Source organism: Aythya ferina (assembly GCF_964211825.1).
Source record: "Aythya ferina genome assembly, chromosome: 2".
Taxonomy (NCBI): Eukaryota; Metazoa; Chordata; class Aves; order Anseriformes; family Anatidae; genus Aythya; species Aythya ferina.
Window position 1 is genome coordinate 29,247,285 of NC_140297.1, and position 21,160 is coordinate 29,268,444.

The 21,160-nt window shown below is 34.7% G+C and overlaps 1 protein-coding gene across 1 annotated transcript in view; it reads right to left on the reverse strand.

The window, feature by feature from the left end:
- THSD7A (thrombospondin type 1 domain containing 7A) overlaps positions 1–21,160 on the reverse strand; it is a 286,485-nt gene that overhangs the window by 264,310 nt on the left and 1,015 nt on the right. The window lies entirely within an intron of this gene.

The following is a 21,160-nucleotide window of genomic DNA, read 5'->3' on the forward strand; positions in this document are numbered from 1 at the left end:
CAATAAAATAAAAGTCAAGACACATTATTGCCTTTTTATGGAGAAAAACAGACTATAAGCAGGAATCTAATTATATGGTTTTAACTGAATATAAGTATTGAATAGTACTAAAAGGATAAAATAATCTACCCATTTGGACGTCTGGACTATCTCCTGTAGAAATTCCCTCTGAGGCTTACTCCAATCTTTTGTGATTCATTTTAGAAGCCCAGTTCATAGTGCGCAACTTGCCATTAAAGTTTAAGTATCACTTTTGAGAAAAGCTCTTTGATACATGATATACAGTCTCTCAAAGCCTATTTGACAGGGTTCTGAAAGAGATTAAAACTAGCAGTAGTTTATACTGCTGCTCCGATCATAGCCCATGAATGCAGAAAACTATTTTTAGGAGCAAGCAGAAAATCTCAAGGCATAGGAAGGCTGTGTTCCGCACCCCAACTCCCAAGCAACACCAAAGCTTTGTTGCCTTATCAAGAGACAACCGAGAGAGGGAGACTATAGTTTCTCTTCAGTTTTTCATCTCCTTGGAAAACAAGAGCCTCTCACCTTGCTCCTGTGCTGCAGGAGAAGCAGTAAGTCCCGCTTTCCAGATCTCCTGCTTGTCTCTGCCCTGGTCAGCATCTCCAACTGTCCTTACACTTCAGCTCATGAGTGTGAGATGTTGCCTCTCTCCTCCAGGGGCCAGCCAGGGCTTTAGCCCACTGCAGAGGAAGGCTTTGCTTTCTGAATTTTGAAATGCAGAATGTGAAACCTTGACTTGAGGACACCTCTTCTAGCACTAACGGATGTCTTTTTTTTTTTTTTTTTTTTTTTTTTTCTCCCTGCTAAACAGCCCATGAAATTCCCTGGTTTTAGAAAACATTTCAGCATTTCAGGAATCATATTTGGGCACAGTGGGCAATACGTAGTTTTCGTACTGAATTATTAAAGATCCATTATAGCAGATAGATAATACGGAGTAGAGAATATATAAACTCAGGCCCAAATTACAGCAATGTGAGTTTCTTTGCAACCTGTGACACACCCCTACATCTCTCTGATATGCTGTGCTGTCAGAAACTCATAGGGAAAATGGCACAGTCATCCTCCAAAACCCCAAAGGTGATTAAACGCCCTGTGCTTCTGCAGAAATCTCAATACTCCTCAACATTACTTCAGTCTTGCTTCACACATGAAAAAAGGTTCAGAGCAACACACGTGCGATCACTTCTGCCCATGTGGAGTATGGCAGAGTGACTACAGATGTGGTGCAAGGACATACTAACAAAACGGCACAGATACACACTGAAATTCAGCTCTAAAGCTTACATTTATTTGGTTAATATTTTCAGCTCTACTACATATGCTTAAATAAGAAACGTTGGTTAGGAAATAACACTTTTCTATCTAAGACATAAAATAGGCTCATGTACTTTGCTCACTATATATTGTATATGTTGAGATAAATTCTCAATGATAAAAACTCAATCAATTGAATAAATGTTATACTATTATTTATGTTCTGATTGAAATGTTCCACAACATATTTCTGCTTCTATTTTAACAGTAACAAATACAGAAAAATAAAATTTAGTCTCACTCTGTGATAAATGTAAATTAGGACCAGGAGCTGGGTAAGCATTCGATCAACCATTCTCTTAGACTATAAATTAGCAAGATCCTTTCATTACTATCATTGCTCTAATATGGATTTTAATCTTATTTTTGCTTGGGCAATTGGTCAGCTAACTGTCTAGCTATTTGCACAATAAAATGCACATTTTTCAAAAACAATTAGGTTTAGACGGTAAAACAAGAGAAATGCTATGTATTAGATTATATCTAACAAGGTCTAAGAGCACTTCGCTTCAATTGGACACGCCTGGTTTGTTGCTTCTATGTTGAAAAAAAAAACACTCCACTGCTACAGCATAGATTGTAGTGGATTTTAATAAACTCCAGTGAGTTACACCCAACAGCAGTCTCGCTGTTATCCATTAGTCATCTGAAACAAGAATATAACCAAAAACAGTACTTATCATTAGATAGCATATACATATTGATAAGTGTATGCCTATACTACATTTAAGGCACTGAAGAAGCCCCAAGACTTTCTCTGATTAAAAACAGTTCAGGAAAGCTTTTGTGTAATCTGATATTTTTCCTTCACTTACATACTATGAAAACAAAAAATTGGGTGGGGTGGGTTTGGGGGAAGGGAGGTAGAGGATGGTAGAGCAAGTATTAAAGTTTACACACAATATTACGATATTACTAATACTTATGAATTCAATGCTGCTAGCACCTCACTCAACAATTGCCCAATTTTAATCAGTAAGATTAACAAAATATTGCTTATTGTGCTGAAACATGCTATTATTTCAACTGACATGCATACATACTCTTTAAAATAAAAATAAAACCCAGCAATTTAGAAAAAAAAAAATTCAGTCTCTTCCCTCCTGTAGGCAGCTGCCTTCTAATGACAACTTTTGTTCCAGATCTTCAAAGTCGAGCAGGAGTTTTTCTGGGACAGCATGCCCTAATTAAATTCATTTGCTGTGGCCCATTTTTAAAGATTCAAATTAAACATTTTTGGTAGTTGAATGACAGTTTCTAAACTTATTTATTATGCAAAAAATGATTCTCCATAGACAGCAAATGGAATTTCAGCAAAAACACAATTCAGCAGTGTTTGTCAGTGTATTGACAAACACTAAAATGTAATTTATATTTCCCAATTTCAGCTATATACCAAAATTGTGTTGCTCTTGAAGAAGAGTAGGAAAAAAAAATACATAAAAGGAGGACTTTTAAGACAAAATTTTTCCTTAAAACATATACCAAGCTGAATTCCAGTCACACTCATTCAGGAGTGAGCATATCCTAGTAAATAAAATATCATATAATATAATAATTATATAATATAATAATAAAATAAATAATATCATATAATAATACCATATCATAGTAAACAAAACACTAAGTTTTAGAATATCATAATCTGGAAAAAATTTAGAACATATTTTTTTCTGTTTTGTGACCTGTAGGGAAAACATCGTATGGTTTACTGGCTGACAGTGATAGAGGAGGATTCAGAAGTCTTGGAAAGTCCTTGAACTCTTTGGAAGCCTTGGAAAGAATTCAGCTTCTGTTCAGTACTTCACCAAACTCTCAGTACTGCTACATATCTTTTATTTTGTCTCATCAGATTTCTTTTATTTACAATATTTCTTACTTCTTTACCACTCATCACCATTCATTACTTTGGCATGAACAAACCAATCAACATTTGTAACTCTGTTCATTCCCACTACTCTGTCAGGGAATGAAGCAGCCAATTGTCAATTTTTACTATGGTAAATATTCTAGCTTTATGAAATATAAATTGTCCTCTATTTGTGTTGTGCAAAGTGTTGGCTATTAATGATTGTTAGCAAAGGTTATCCAGCAGTTTTCTGTCAATCCAGAGATATAAACATTATCCCCATGGTGACACCAACAAACCCTTGCCAGCTCATTGTTTCCTGGGTGCACCTGGAGCTGCACTCACCATCAGGTGAATGCTCTCCATATGAGAACTAACATCTTAACCCTGGGACATGAATGCCCACGTGAACAAGGTTCAAAGTGATCCTGGCACTCTAGGTTAATGAGGAGCTGAAGAAATTAGGTTAGATAGTTAAGGCTGTCCAGATGCAACTAGCTCCTTTATTAACAGAGGTGTATTGGCAGAGTACAATTTACAACACAGAAGTGATGAAAGCATGCCAACACCTGAAGAAGGACAAATGACTGTCATTCAGAAGGAAACAATATCACCTGAGAAGTGTGGAGACAAAAGCAATTACCCATAGGACTTAATTGACAAGCAAGCAAATGGTATAAACTAATATGACTACCTCCTATTTGCTTTATTTACAGCAATAACTGTCTTCATCACCCCTTTTAACCCATGGTTAATGATATTTTCCTTCCAAATGATGCAATGACTAAATATTTAAATACTTAGTAACTTTTTACATTCATGTTTTGAAAGATGTTGCTATTACTTGCCTTAAAGGAGAAGTTTACTTAATAAAATTTACTCTTGATAAGATATAAGTTTTTTCACTGAGTGATTGGACTTATTTTATAACTTTTTTTTTTTTCTATTATTTGAAAATATATACTGCCATCCTATCTGAGAGAGAAGAACACAAAATAATCTTAAATAGTCACAACAATCCTCAATTTTGTCAATAATATAATGATAATGTCCAAAAATTTTGAACAGAGCACACACAAATCACCCCTTTTATTCACCTCCACTAAGATGAGCTAATCTATTTTCTAAATGAAACATTTGTATTGCTGTAACATTTCTCAGTAATGAAAATCACTTCTCTGATCATGCTGATTTAAGGGTTGCAAGCTGTCTGCTTTAATCAACTCAGAATGAATTTGTAGAGCAGATTCTGCAATAATTCACTGTTATGCTGCTTCAATATTCCAGTTTCTACCAGAACTCGATTTATTAAAAGTTAGACTCAAGAAAAAGATAAATTAAATCATAGATGAATTTACACTTAATAATGCAAATTAAATACAATTTTTAGGGTCACGCTTTATTAGACAAAATAAACAGTAATTGTTAAGGCTATGGTTGAAACTATCCTGGCTAGTTTGGTCATGAAAGCACTTTTCAGAAACTCATATGCTACTATGATACTCTTGTAAGTGTATTGAAAGGAACATCTAAGTTATCAAGCAATTAATTCAGAGTTAAAAACTTGGTGTCCTTTGATGTTGTTTTCAAGACAGAAGACAGAAATGTTCAAAAGCTATTTCTCTTGTATTTTAAGGAATTAGAATGGCATATTAGTGTTTTGCTGTAACAATGACATTCTATTTATTCAAAATAAAAAATAGGTTATTAAATAACAATTATTTGAAGTAATATTTTACGCCTTCAGATCCAGAAAACATATAGTGCTCTTCATAAAGACATATAAAGACCAGATTCCAGAACTGAGAACTTGAACTTGGATTCTAGGAGGAGACTAAGGGCTGTCTGGCTGTTGGCAGCAGTTAGCATATATTTTGAAAGCACAAAGAGGACAAACAGAGAGCTCATACAAATAAATTATCTCATACCAAATCTAGTCAAAGTCATTAGATCCCATGGAGATGGATACAGGTAAACAGTACTTTTTTTTTTTTTTTTTTCAATTATTGATTCCTACATTTGCATAACCACCACCAAATATTAAGATTGATCATATCACTAAAGATAACTTTAAGGGCTCAGCAAGGTCTGTATCTTTATCAGGGTCAGTGAAATCATTCTCATATATTAAACCCATTGGGTTAATATATGGTGGCTCTCAAAATGCTAAGAGTTTATTTGCTCCTTGCTTCCCATTGAAAGACAATATTTTATACAACATCGAAACCACTTACTATAGGGGCAAGAGAGTCAGAGGCCTGAGATCTTAGGATTCAGAGCACTGACACAGCAGCCTAATTCATAAAAGATCATAATAGTTCATAATAGTACACACTGTGTACAGAATAATTGAGAGAAATGCTAACAGATTTATTTTTGAGATAAACTGTTTTCAAAACATTTTAGTTTCACTTGCTCTTTTCTTAGCAACACAACATGACTGTGTGCAACTAATGCTCTGTGACAGATTTTGCCTGTTGCAAATTACTCCCAGGAAGAGGGACTTCATGGCATGCTTCTCCTTATGGCAATTTTAAAGCAAATTATATTGATTTTATCCTGAAAAACCACCCCCAGCACAGCACTGCTGACAGGACCCTCAGAGGGACATGGTCCATGCCAGCAGACTGAGATGCAAGGCGCAGTGCTGAGGGCTGAGACAAGAGGCCAGGAGGGAGATGACTCCCCACGCACCAAGGCCTGGGGTATGAAGGCTGCCAATTAAATGGAAGCAAAATCCCACCTCAGGTAGCTGCAGGACCAAAAAACAATGCTAAAATCAAAAGGTATAATGAAGAACAACCAAGAAAGTGAAGTGTTTTTCACAGCAGAGGTGTTGGATCATAAGGCTGAAGAAGGAACAGCAAGTCAACACCAGCTTCTGCAAGATGCCAAGAACGGGCTGACTTGGCAAACTTTCCACAGAGTACTTAACTGGAAGTCAGATGATCATATGATAAAACGCCTGAAGAGGATTGAAGTTTAGCATTTCTTACCCTGTTTTGTATTCAAGCCAGAGGGAAACCTGTAGCAAGAACAGCCTACTGATGGAAAATAGCTCAGGTCTCCCCTAGAGTTTAATAAATGCTCAGCATTTTCTGTACAACTTCTGGTCAGCTGAAAGCAGAGGCAGGATATTAATCTCATTCACAAAGGGCCACACGGGATCTTTAAGGATATGCCACATTATACCTCCAAGCAACGTGTTCATTTTTACAAGTCTAAACTAAACCAGAGTACAGAGGAATTAAAACCCATTTCAGTGGAGTTAGTATACAACACAGGAAAACCACCATCTCTCACAGAAAACTGTCCAACCATTAAATAAACTGTTCTTTTATTCTTTTTCTAATCTTGGGAATTAAAATGTCAGAACCTCCCTTCTCCTACAGCCACAGTTCAATGTGATTTAATACTAAATCATTAATCATAGTTTTATTTTCAAGTTCTCTATCACATGAGAAACAATAAAAGGCTCCTTCATTTCTCCACCTTAATTATTTTAATTATTTCTAATGTTACTAAGTAAAAAGCATTTGCACACAAACAGGATTCCAAGACTAAAAGAAAAACAAAAGCTCACATGAACTTTTCTCCTTTTCCCAGTAGTTGTGCATTTAGACATGGAGCTATGGAGAAAACAGCATCCACAAGGAGGACAGTGCAACATTTCTGGCTCAGTCTTAGCTCCTTCTGAGGCCAACAGAAGAAATGCCACCAGCCTCATCCCCTCAGGCTTTTGACTCTCACATTTCCTATAAAAGAAGTGTTTAATCCTGTGCAGCACTGACAGAAGACAATTAGCAGACAAAAAAACAAGATGCCCAAGTCCTTATTGCTGGTAGGCAACATTAAATCAAGCAAAGATTATATGAATGCATATTCTTACTGTTTGTAAAAATCTTCAGACTGTCTTGCCATCATTGTTTGTATTGGAACTCATTAGGAAAAAAAGCACTTACATCCAGTAAACGGGACTATTTCAGGAAACATGCAAACATTTAGTTCTTCTCCTAACAAGAAGCAACTTTTCTCAGTATGAAAACAAAACACAATTACTTAAATGAGCCCAACCAATGCTTTCCAGTTTATTCTTTTTAAAATCAAAGGCAGATGTACTCTAGTTCGAATTTAATTATAATCAGTATTACACAGGAGGCCACAGTAAATAAATACTGGGTATTAACCAAGCATATCTTAAAAAAAAAAAAAAAAAAAAAAAAAAAAAAAAAAAAAAAGTTTACAATAAATAATAACAATTAAAAAAATAAAAAATAAAGCACCTGAAACATTCTCATCTGCAACAGCTTCCTGCTGGAAGCACTGCGGTGCAGGCTTGAGCAATGCTGGCTCAATCTCACGTGCCCTTCTTCAGCACTGACTGCACTATTAAACTGACTTCCAGATTTCAAACACATTTTAAAAACTCTTCTAGCTTACTTAAATAGAGACCATTGTTATCCTTTTATTTTTTTTTTATTCTGTTTATGCAACCTCTCAGCTGAAAAAAAAAAAAAAAAAAATTGCTTCAGTCCTTCCTGGTTTGTTTCCAAAGTCCAGTATTTCTTAATTCTGTTGTTCAGACACAGCTAAATCCTTTCCTGAAGTGTACTTAGCACACAGAGGCTCTTTGTTGCACTTTACCACTAAACAAAAAAAAAAACCAGGAATGTCCTTACCCATCACGGGCTAAGGACAGTATTTTCATAATGCTTCTGAATTCATGGTTTGGAAGGACACAACCATCAATGGTGGTACCACCATGGGAAACACTGCTACAATCCTCTGAATACTTGAATGCATGAGAAATAGCAGCATTACTATTGCATACAAGCAATAAATCAGATCTCTCAAGAGTACATACTCTTGAGAGAGTATGTGCCTGCTAGACAAAATGTTTGAATCACAGCACTTGAATGCAGACAATTTTTACCTGGGTCTAATGTTCACCCTCACTGAAAGCACTCTGTTGCCAGTGAGTCTCTCCTGCTTTGCTACATGAAAACACGACATGAATGACAGAAAGTTCCCTCTGCCCCCAGCTAAGGGTTTGCAAAGGACACACTCAGATTCCCGTGGATCATGCCAACACTCTCACTGAACCACTGGCTTATGAACAAAAAGCTCTACTGGCACTGTTTGCATCTGTGATGAATACACACATACAGGTGCTGCTTCTCAACCTGCAATTCTCATATCACAGAAAGCTGTTTCAAGAAAAAGAATACATTTAATATTTTTTTGAATAAATCTCAAAATACAATGGCAAGTGCAGAAGGAGCAACCAGAGCCAGGGCAAAAGACAAAGGTATGAATTTTACTCAGCTATGCAGACTGTATTTCTATTGCATGTTTCTTTTTAGAACTTTAGTCACAGCTACTTTTTCCAAAAAGTTACAGAATTATTCCTTATTCATAAGGAATGATTGTCCCATCCTGCTGAAGCAAAATTTATGCATTTAATTGAAAATAGTGTGGTATTTGGGCTACGTTGTTCATCAACAAATGGCATGCTGGAAAAAAATAAAATAAAATAAAAAGGTGGGTGGGGAGGATGTAAAAGCAGAAAGTCAGAAAAATGCAACAGTAAGAGTGTCTCCCTGCAGTTGTCACTCCCCATAATCAGATTGGATAAAAGTGGAGCACCTGTTAAAAACACAGCAAATAGGAGAAACAACACTTCATTCAGGGCTCAGTACTGCATGGGATTTTATTCAAACCCACTGTTACTGAAGGGCCATTCTGTAATAATATTGTAATTCAAAATAATCACAAAAGATGAACAAATCCACCACAGTTGAGAACTAGAATAATACCTACATCACCTTAGTAAGACTGACCTATACCACCTTTAACAACTTTAAATAGGAGACCTATATACAAAGTCTAAAAAACTTTATAGTCAGTTTAAAAGACAACAGTGGTGTATCTAAAGACAATTAATCACAGCCATACAGCACTGGTGTATCATCTATCAAAAAGTTTAACAGAACCAAAAAAAAAAGTCAGTGTTACAAGGAAAGCAAAAGGACATCCCAATCTTGGCAAGCGCAAAAACCTGTCAAATGCAAAAATAATCAGCAAGTTTAAACTACAGGAAGAGTGGCCAAAACAACTTTGGACAACATTTTAAAACAGAGACTAATAATAAGCATAATAAACAATTTCCCCCTAACCAATCAAGGAAAAAAAAAAAAAAAAGTACTAAAGTAAAATAAAGCTATAGGAAAAAAATGAAAAAAAAATTAAATGAGTCCCCTGTAATGGCAAACAGCTCAGAGATTTAATTCTAGAGATGGGTTGTTTGTTTTCCCCTTTTTCTTTGTACAATGAGCTTGAGAAACTTTACAAACTGAAGAGTCAGAAAAAAAGAAAAAAAAAAATGGTTCTAGAACAAGTTAAGAAAATGGATAGCAACAAATCATTAGGACCAGAATGCATTAATCCAAGAGCTCTGAAGGACCAAATATGAAAATATTTATTTCTGAAATGAGAAATATCACTGGAATGGAAGACAGAAGACAGTAAATGTGATGACAATTTAAAAAAAGATCCCAAAGAGAACACAGGGAACATGCTCTTAAGTCTGCCTTCCAAAATTGGCAAATTGGTTGAAAATATAATCAAGAATGGCATTATTCTACATATGAATATAGACATTATACTGAAGAAGCATCAGTATGAATTCTGTAGAGAAAAATCAAAATAAGCATTTACTAGCATTCTTTAAAGAACTTGAGAACTGGTAATGCTGTTAACACAGTGATATTGAATTTCCAGAAACCTTTCTGACTATTCCTCGTAAAAGTCTCTTAAATAAATTATTTTGTTGGATTATTTTAGGTGTGCTTATTTATAGATCATAATTGATACATGGGTATTAATATCTGATTAAGAGACAGGAAAAAAAAGGCTAAGGAGAAGAAAAAAAAGATCATTTTCACAATGATGCAAGGTTATCGGCATTGTACCAGAAGAATCTATAGCATTCAATGAAAACTTTCTGGAAGACGGATGAAGCAATAATGATAGTAATTTAGAATGCTCAATGTTGCAGAAGGATCTCAAGAAAACAATTATGGATGGTTGTAGTAGTAGTAAAGCATAAGTCATTAAACATCATGCTCAAGCAAAAATCTAGACTTTGAAAATACCAAACTGCTGACTACTGGAAATCAATAGTAACCTCTAAGCAAAACATCACTATGTGCTACCTCTGTTTCTTATAATCTTTCCTAAGAATCAATTATTTATCAATGTTGAAAATTTTCTGAGAACTATCATCTAATTAAATAGAAATTCTCATGTAATTTCATTTCTATTCCCCATCAATAATAATTGGAAAAATATTTTGTTTTTACATTTTAATAACTTTAGTATATTCTGTATTTTTAATTTTAATGTAAAAATAAGAAAACTTAGCAATGGTCAGTATTAAATATCTAACATATTAAAAACTCCTTTACACCAACAACATTTTCATTTCATTAAGTTTTCAGGGTACTGAGAGCTAAGGAATCTTATTTGCAATTTATCAAGAACTGCAGAAAAACATGTGTCCAGTAACTGATTTAGAGGTTACTAACATAGTTTTTGAACTAATAAAGGAAAATAAAATAGTCCCCCTTTTCTGGCAGCTGCCATATTATTTTTTATACTATAACAAAAAAATAGAAAATATACACTAAAAAACTCCTGAAGTCTTCAATATTAATTCCTGCAGAAGCATTTGCTAATGTTTCTATCCAACATGACAACCAAGCTCCTTACTTTAAAGTATGTGATGAACTTTTCTATCTTCTAAATGACCTTCAGGAGGAAAGTTTTCTAACTGCAATGAAGCCATCAAAGAACTTCCCCTGAATTATATGATATGTAGTATTTATCAGGACTTGGTCACACTGCACATTTTTGGATAAACCAAACTGCAGTCTAACTCCTTCCATGTATTTACATCCTTCAGTGTCCAAGTCCAAACTTAAATATGGAAGTGTATAAGCTGATACACATAGTTAGAAGAACAAATGACAGCATGCAACTAGAAGAATGTGTTTTACATATTGAAGACTGGCAATTTATTCACTCACTGTAGACTTGCCATAAATTATTTTCTACTGGAGAACCATTCTTCTTCAGAAATTACATTACATAGGTAACAAATGACTATTAGCTTAAAAACAGTCTTTTAAATAATTTCATAACAGACATTAGCTTAAAAACAGTCTTTTAAATAATTTCGTAACAGACATATTTCTGAATTATTAATTTCTTTTGGAAGCCTATTAAGATATAAAGTTCTACGTCAAGACTAGTTAAATAAATGTTTTAGCTGTGACCTTAAGCCGAATTTGTTCCAAACAGCTGATAAAGTCTGAAAGCAGAAATTCAATTTTTTCTTTGTACTGTAACCCAGAGCATGGGAAGGAATTTTCTACTCATTATCATACTTTCCATTTATATCTCTGAGAGAAAATGTCTCCTTTGTTCATGAGAAACAAGCAAAAAAGATGACAAAAGTTAATTTCTAAAGGCATCACAAAGCAATTTTATCCAAAGACATTCTTCCTATACTAGTTGCACTGAACAGCAATTGGCTGCCAGGCTTAAGATGTGGTTCAGAGTATAAAATGACATTACATTAGGCAACTGCTTATAGGACTAACTTCAAGATTATACATAGCAAAGTTTAGATTAAAAAATAAAAAAAAAAAAAAAAAAAAAAAAGTTAAGCAACAAAAGAATTCTAATTACTTCATCTGAATAACTTGAATTTACTTTTACATCATTACAGTAAGTGTTGTTAGTCTCCATTGTCTGCACTTTTTATTTAGCAAGAAGTAGAAGAAATAGTAATAGAAAATGGCCTTTGTTTCATCAGTAGCACTTCTATGACAAGTTGTGCCTTCAGCATACACTCATTCCAATGGGAGCCACTGCATTCAAGGCCAGGATGGATGTGGCTCTAGGCAGCCTGATATAGTGGTTGGCAACCCTGTCCAGAGCAGGGGGGTTGAAACTAGATGATCTTTAAGGTCCTTTTCAACCCAGGGCATTCTATGATTCTATGATTCATATGGGAGGCATTTAATTCCAGTTTCCCATAATTAATCCTTCTCTTCTTCATAAATTCATAACGTAAAGTTATTTGTAGCAGAACTATGTATAATATTTGCTCTTTTTGCCAAATAAGGTTGCTTCTAATGATTTTGCAAGTTGACCAAGCATCTGGGTCACCAAAATTGCTACTTGCATGTCAAAGAACTATGAAGTTCTCTTCAAGTCATTACCAGCTTCTTTCCTAAATCAGAACACACACAAAAGAAGTGATAACCCCAAGTGTTCCTAAAAACTCTAGTGGGGCAGGGGAACCTGCATCACAAAACCAGTAAACTTTTCTTAGACAAACAAAGCTATGTTTGTTGTAGACCAAAAATCACAGATCATTGGAAGAGGTTCACCTAGAAAGTAGTGCAATTTAATGGATTAGAAATGGTCTGAAGAGTACATAAAAGTCATTCAAGAAGATCCACACCAATGAAAGTCTTTCCACTGTCTTTGGTGTCAGTGGATCAGATCATGCCAACAGTTTCTGTACTCTGGATGCTTTCTATGCTTATTTTTTTCATTTATGTGAACCTTGTACATGCTAACAGAAAACTTGTTAAGTCTGACAAGGTCAATGTGTAAAATATCAAATTACAACAAAATACTAGTGTCAGTGCCAAAAATCTCAAGTATCACTCATCTTCAACCATTACAGATTCTGCTGTATGGCAAAGACTGAGGATATGCCATCCTATTACGCAGCAAGTTTAGGAAAACAAAAGCTTACTAGAGGATCATGAAAGGCCTGGAAAAGGTCAGACAGAGAAAAAAAAAAAAAAAAAAAAAAAAAAAGGTTTATAACAAAGTATTTGTGATATAATAACCTACTGTTTTAAAAAGCAAGACAGTGTTTTACTTCAAAAACACTACATTCCATTACTAAAAAGCAACAAAACCTATAAGAAAACTAATTTTTAGACATACATGATCTTTTTAGAGACCTACCTAGTTGCAATTTGAGCAACCCATGCTCTTACACGAGCATAAAAAATAATTTTATACAGTGAATACGATTAATTAACAAATAAAATGCATATTTAATACACAGACTTTTGAGTGGGAATAAACCAGTGACCAAACAACATTTCTACACACAGAAAAAAAGTTTAAAGAGCTTGATTTTTGTCAGCCCAATTTCTGAAGTCCCAGTTCAAAAATGTAGGTCAAGTTTCATACTGATTCCAAAGTTTCTCAAAGTCAGCTTGCAGTGAAAGCCTGACCCATTTTGAACAGAACCATCAAAAATTAAAAGAAATTATATGAAAAATCAGGCAGCTGCATCACTTTTGATAATACCTTTTCTCATTAAAGGGCTCACATATGAAGTACATTTTCATAGGAATTCCATACTCTGAAGGAGAGGTTGCTGTGATAAACCCATATGCATCTCAAGGCTGATTAGGCATCTCAAAATAGATTAGATTAAGATAGATTTCTGTGTCTTATTAATAATTACTTTTTATTAATAATTCCCACAGTGAGCAAGTGCTAATATCATGGTTGAGCACAATGGAAAATTACTACTTTTTCTGACCTTTATGCACTATCCATAAATAATAAAACACCAAAACCCAGAAAATATAATCTTCCTTGCACCTAAGTAATCTAAAACTGTCTTCTTTTTCCCATTTTTGCTTGGATTTCACTTCCACTCCAGAAATATAACTGCTATACAGCTTCATTCTTTCAGAAAAGTTAAAGGATGACTACTCTAAATCAGTTCTATCGTCTTCCTTTTTAAGCATTTGAAACAGAATAATGGGAAACATTAGATATGGTTTTGGACAAATTTCTTCTAATCAGTAAAACTGACCTAAATACTATCTCAGAGGATATTTAATTGGAAAATAATCTTTTGCAAATTTCATCCAAAATGTTTGAGCAAGAAGATTTCTACACTAAAAGTCATATTTTCTGAGGCATTTTCAAGAATAGGTTAATTCTGACTATTAAACAATTTTATTATGAAAAACAGTTGTCAGATATTTTTTCTCCCTCATCCTTCCTTAAATCAAAAGTAACTGTATTGAATTTTCTGCTTTTAGTACAGCAAAAGAAATCATTAGTCCTCGCTCTTTAAAAATTCCTGCTAATACACTTCAAAGTGTTATTTCAGGTACAAACAAGATTACAGTTTCTTAATACACACACTGCAGTTTTACTTTGAGGATAATTCACGAGAAATTCAGGAAAAGTCCTCTATTAAGAACAGCTGCTCTGGTAAATGGACTTCCCTAGCCTGAGAATTTCTAGCTATAACCTTTGCACTTTACTATCACAGAATACAAACTAATACTGTACCTGGGATATAACTCTTTATTAATAGCTAAATATCTTTTAGTAGAGCAGCTCTTAAGATCATTTTTAATATCAACAGGTTGCATTTTCATATTAAGCTATCATTTTCAAGGACAAGACCTCAGGTCTCTCAAATTGATGGGATAATATCCAAAACTTCCCTTTGCAGTCAGATATATCATTAAGATACATATATGTATATAAGTATATATATATATATATATATATAATCTTATATATATATCTTATATATTAGTATATACACACATATAAGATATATATGTATATATATATATTATATATATACACATTTATATATATATATACTTATAGATATATAAACACATTTATAAATATAAATGTATAACTTATCAAGATAACTATGATTTTGAGACATACATATAAGGCTAGATGATAGATCAAATCATCTGCCATCAATGGAATTATATCAATTACTTGTGGAGAACATTATCTGAAGCTCTCTGAAGTTGTACCAGAAGATGACTTTTGTGCAGAAGATAAATAGTACAGCCTTCATTTATCTTAACATGTTCTGAAAATCTGAGGTGAAAATAAAATTTCTTCTGCAATGGAATCTTTGGGAAAAAAAAAAAAAAAAAAAAAAAAAAAAAGCTTTTTGAACTATTTTACTTTATACAGAATATACATTTCAATAAAGTCAAATATTCAGAAAGAATTACTTTGGTTGAAAACTCTTACTGAAGACCTTTAAAACTTCCAGCCTATTAATTTTAGATATGGTACCCAGGCCAGATAATTTATATCAGGAAGAAAAAAAAAGCATCTGATTAAAAAAAAAATTAAAAAGTTTTTCTATTCAAACATTTATTTTGCAAACAGCACTAGTTCACCTTCAGTGAAATCGATTATGCTTACCATGCAATATTTGAAGGGTACATTGTATTGTAATTTACCTCTTTCACTTCTCTAAGCATGCACTTCTCAAACTGTGCAGATTCAATTTGACCAGAACATCTAAGAAAGACAGCCAAGACAGAAAAAAAAATACCATTTACAAAAAATTATCTCTATACAAAGATAGACTAACCTTTTCCTCAACACCACCAGCTCATGAACTCAAACAGGGAGAACAACATTCCTCCTCTGCTGAAGCAAAAGGGAACTTTAATACTGACTACAAGGAGGTTGGATATCAACCCCTAAACTAAGAAAAGATGTAAGAAGTTTAACTGATTACTTATTTAGGTAACTAATCTTTTAACAGGTTGTCCACTTATTTTTAGATACTACAACTAATTTAAAGTTTCTTTTTCCATAATTTTCTATATGCCTTCCACAACCTAATATATGCATATCTTCTGTATTGCATCCTACTTCCAAGTGTAACGACCCTCAAAATCCAAGATTGATTTTGGCTTTACCCTGATCAATATTAATCTCCAAGATATATTAGACTTTACATTGACCTAAACAAAGAAGTCATTACATGTATATTAGTCAGTCTCCAAAACATTTATTAAATTAATTTCAGAGACCACAAAAGGTGTATTGTTACCACCATTTCTATCTGGGATTTCCATCCATCATCTTTAAGAAGATTTACATGCGACCAATAATTCACATAATCACAGTCACTATAGTGGATTTGTCAAAATGTCTTGACCCATATGCTATTATTCTGAGATTAATCTTTTTGTATTTAATTGGAGGAACAACACCAAATTACACAGCTATTGGACTATTAGAATCCAATCTTACACACATTAAAGTCAATGGGAGAATACATCTCCTCTGTTCAGTAACAGCATTGAGCTCAAAGAGTGGCAGGAGATTATAACACTGTAATTAGACTTTCAGTCCCACTGAAAGCAAAGGGAGAGAAACTTTTTCAATAAAAAGACTTCAACCGCACATTTTTAAACAAAGAATCACAGCACCCAGAAGTGTATTTATATAAATCTAATTTTTGAAAACTAGATATTTCTGACAACCTTTTTTTTATGATACTGGCTAATCTCAAGATAGGAATATAAGACCTATATACACATAAATGTTAACATAATGACAAAATTGTTACTGACCTATTCTGGGTAATCTCCTGATCACTTTCATTCTGTTTCAATGAAACAAAACCAAGACTTCCACATAATAAAAACACAAAGGGGAGAGAGAAGAGAGAGAGAAATACAAGCTACATTTCATAGATTTTACAAGTAAAACTAGTGATTTCATTTAAGTCATTCTTCCTTATTTTGATTTTTTTTTTACACAAAATGTAAATTTTCCTCCTTATTATAGATTTCAGTAGAATCATTTGCATTTCAGATAGATAATACAATTTACACTTTGCATAGCAAAAACCTCATATTGTAAATTATTTGAGGCAATAACCATGTGTTTATTCTCTCCCCCAGGCACTTTAACCTAAATTAAATAAATAATTCTACAACCTTGCTGAAATGTTATTAGGCAAAACTAATATTAAACATTCCATGAAATTTCTATTCAGAAGTCTTAATATAATAAAAAACAATATAATGCCATTTATTTTTAAATACAGACACTTAAAATACTAATACACACTATATACTTAGAAGTTTGACACATCAGAAGTATTAGCTTAAAAACTTAAGTTTAAACTTTTGATTATTCCAGCTTTGGGGATACAGATATCAAAAGACATCGGAGTAGTCAGAAAAAAAGTTATTTGTAAACACAAAGGAAGAGAAGCTGCTTATGATCTGAATCATAAAGGTTGGAAAAGACCTCCAAGGTCATCTGGTCCAACCACCACCTTACTGTCAATGTCACCCACTAAACCATATCCCTAAGCACCAAATCCAACTTTTCCCTGAACACCCCTATGGATGGTGACTCCATCACTTCCCTTGGCAACCTGTTCATAACAGACAACAATAAAAAATGGATCCATCCTGGGCTGCATCAAAAGTAGGTCAAGCAGGCCAGCAGGTCAAGAGAAGTGACTCTTCCCTTCTGCTCTGCTCTCGTGAGACCCTACCTGGATCACTGTGTTCAGCTCTGGGTCCCCAGCATAAGAAAGACGTGGGCCTGTTGGAGTGAGGCCAGAGGGCCACAAGGGTGATCAGAGGGCTGGGGTACCTCATCTATGAAGACAGCGTGAGAGAGTCGGAGTTGTTCAGGAGAGAAGGCAGCTTCAGGGAGACCTTACAGTGGCCTTAACCACTTAACTTAGGCCCACCTTAACGTGGGCCTACAGGAAAGACAGGGAGGGACTCTCCCGGGAATCGTAGTGCAACAGTAGACAGGCTGTAATGGTTTTATACTACAGGGAAGAAATTCTTCACTCAGAGGGTGCTGAAGCAGTGGAAAAGGTTGCCCAGAGAAGCTGTGGATACCCCATCCCTGGACATGTTCAAGGCCAGGCTGGATGGGGCTCTGGGCAACCTGGTCTGGTGGAAGGTGTCCCTGCCCATGGCAGTGAGGGTAGAACCAGGTGATCTTTGAGGTCCCTTGAACCTGAGCCGTTCTATGATTCTATGTCTAATGAACAGTTGAAAGCCAAATGTTGACAGCTTGTGTTATAACCTGAAATGCAATCAGTTTTGCTGAAGATCCTAGCATGCCACAAAAAAAAAAAAAAAAAAAAAAAAAAAAAAAAAAAAAACAAGACATTTTGTTATGCACATTAACACTCTTCTAAGCTTGTCTGGACTTTCCTTTTAAAATTCTCTATTGATATCAGCGTTCAGCTCCACAAACCACTGGGAACACTTTACTAACTGTTATTGATGAGAAGAATGTCTTAAAACATCTACACTATCTATTTTTTTAATGTTCATCTTACAAAAGGATTCTGATTGGAAAGAATTTTAAGTATTTTGCATTTTCAGGAGGAACTGATGAGAGCTCATCAGTTAACAAAGAGGGGGAGCCCATCTCAAGCACAGTGTGAGGAGTGAGAAAGCAGGAGACATTCATCTCCCACTTGACTTGACGGCTGCTGGAGGAAAGGCAAAGGGAAAAAGAAGATAGAGACAGGCTGCACACAATATGGCTTTAGCCTATTCAGGCACAAACAAGCAGCTTAAATAAATGTAGAAGAGGAGAAATTACTTGAGGGGGTTAAATATTGGCAAGAGCCAAAAAAAAAGAAGAAAGGATTTCTGAAGCTGCATTTTAAACAGACTGAATGGGAACTGGATTGGCACATTACATGCCATGAAATTTAAAGCTTTGACAGAAGTTAAATGCAACAATTTCCCTGGGCCTATTCTGCTGCTGAACATATAATTCCCTCTGTAAAATAGAAAAACTTTATCTCAAAACTTCTTTAGTGCTTCTCTATCCCTCTCTGCTGCCACTGAGTGCTTCAGAATCCACTTGTTCTAACAGGAAAACATTTTGTAAATTTCTGTAGGAAACTTTATTCAGGGGCAGTACATATTCAGTTGTTCTTGTGCAACAATGTTTTTTGTGAGGCACTGGAACAGGCTGCCCAGGGAAGTGGTGGAGTCACCATCCCTGGAAGTCTTCAAAAGACGTTTAGATGTAGAGCTTAGGGAAATGGTTTAGTGGGGACTGTTAGTGTTAGGTCAGAGGTTGGACTCGATGATCTTGAGGTCTCTTCCAACCTAGAAAATTCTGTGATTATCACCAGGTTCTGCTCCCCATCTATCGATCCTCTCCCAAAGCCACAGATTGTGTCTATAGCTTTCACCTCACTTGGAAGAAAAAAAAAAAAAAAAAAAAAAAAAAGGAAAAAAAAAGCATCTCCTATATCTCTAGGGCAAGGAAAGCTCACTGCAGACCATCCTGTTAGCTCTTCTTGGCACCTAGTCCAATTTCACTTATTTCTTCTTGAGCATGTGTGATCACAACATTTTGCCTCATTGTAGGTTTTGTGAGATGACATTTGTATTTTATTAGATATTTCAAAACTCTCTCTTCAAAGGCATCATAAAACTGTATTTCCCATTACATCAGCAGCTCAGGTGATTATTCCTTTATTTCCAAACCACCCTCTAAATTTCCATTACAGAACAAAATTTACATATGTTATGAATATGTGTGCCAATTTATTACAACATCATTCCAAAGCCTCAGCTTCACCAATTTGAACATCAACATTTTAATAAAAAAAAAATGACTTTGCAAAGAGAGGTTTGGTTTTCTTCCAAAAATTTTAAGAAAGCTGCTACACATCCACAAACCACAAGTCAACCATGTGAATATTAAAATGGATTCTCATTTTGAATCCAAAATTTTGATGTAAAAATTTTACAACAGTAAGTTTCAATCTGTAACATGCCAATGACTTGCAAGTGGTCTACTATACATAGTTAAGAAAGCAAGGCCCACTGACAACAAGTTAAACATTAATATGGAAATCTCCATACTTCCACTGGAAAATTTTTAGTGGTCTGCAAATTGAAAAAAAGTTGAAAATCACCTCTGGTATTACTGGAGCATCCTCCTTGCCTGTAGTAGCCTGCGGACAGGGCACAGTTCTGACAGGCACTGTGTGGTTATGATAAGTAAAGCTGACAGCTTAGGGAAAATATTGAATATACTTATCTCATGCATAATTTTACTTCTGGAAGAAAGGGTAACTTTTACATCAGAACAATCCAGAATAGCATATCGAAAGCTGTGATGCTTGTGCATATTAGCATTCCAGACCATCTTTTTCGTCATCTCCTTCACCACAAATTTAACCTGTTTTCAAACTTTGACTTGTAAAAGCAAGCAGATGAGAGAAGAAAGGAAGCAAGATTTTTTTTTTCATGTTATTAAAGGAAAGAACCCCAAGATATCCCTAGTATCTTCTAGATACTGTTTTCTTATGCAAGTGAAATACAGCTGGAGAAGGTAGACTATGCTATAGATGTTAAGATTAAAATTAAAATGCTTTCTCTTTCTGATTACATTCAGAGTACAACTTGAATAGCTTGATTAAGTACGGATTAAGTGCAATAGAGCAGTGACTTGCACTTTTACAATCTAAAGTGGTAAGGGAGAGGTAAGCATCCAGGAATTTCACCCAATTGACATTGAGCAGTTACCGAAGGAACTACGAAGAGTGAAAAGCAAGGAATTTTCAATATTGATTTCTCCTTTTTCCACATTATTTTTTCAGTAGGATCCAAATAAAAACTTTGTTGCTCACATGGATTTAAAGGAGGAGTTAACTGATGCAATCATAGTTCCCTTCCCCCACTGCTATGGCCAGCTGTGACACATACAGTGTGTAAGGATGCTGTAATATATAGTACACTGACATGAGATATAGCCCATAGAATTACTATGTCAGAATATTATCACTCTGTCAGCTTTCCACTTCTCCCTCTTGTCATAAAACACACAATGTGGGAAGATAAATGTGGATCCAAGTGCCTAAACACAGCTGGGATTTCTGCTGTACGTATGTTGTGCGTTCTGGTAAAACACATTTCAAAACAGGAGGAATAAAGTGATAGTTTCTAAAGATGCCCTAAATACCTCAGTTTAAAAGTACAAGTAATCTACAATATTAATCCTCAATCCAAGCCAATGACAATATATCCAAGCAAGGTCAAGTTCCATCTCATGAGAACAACTGCATTATAC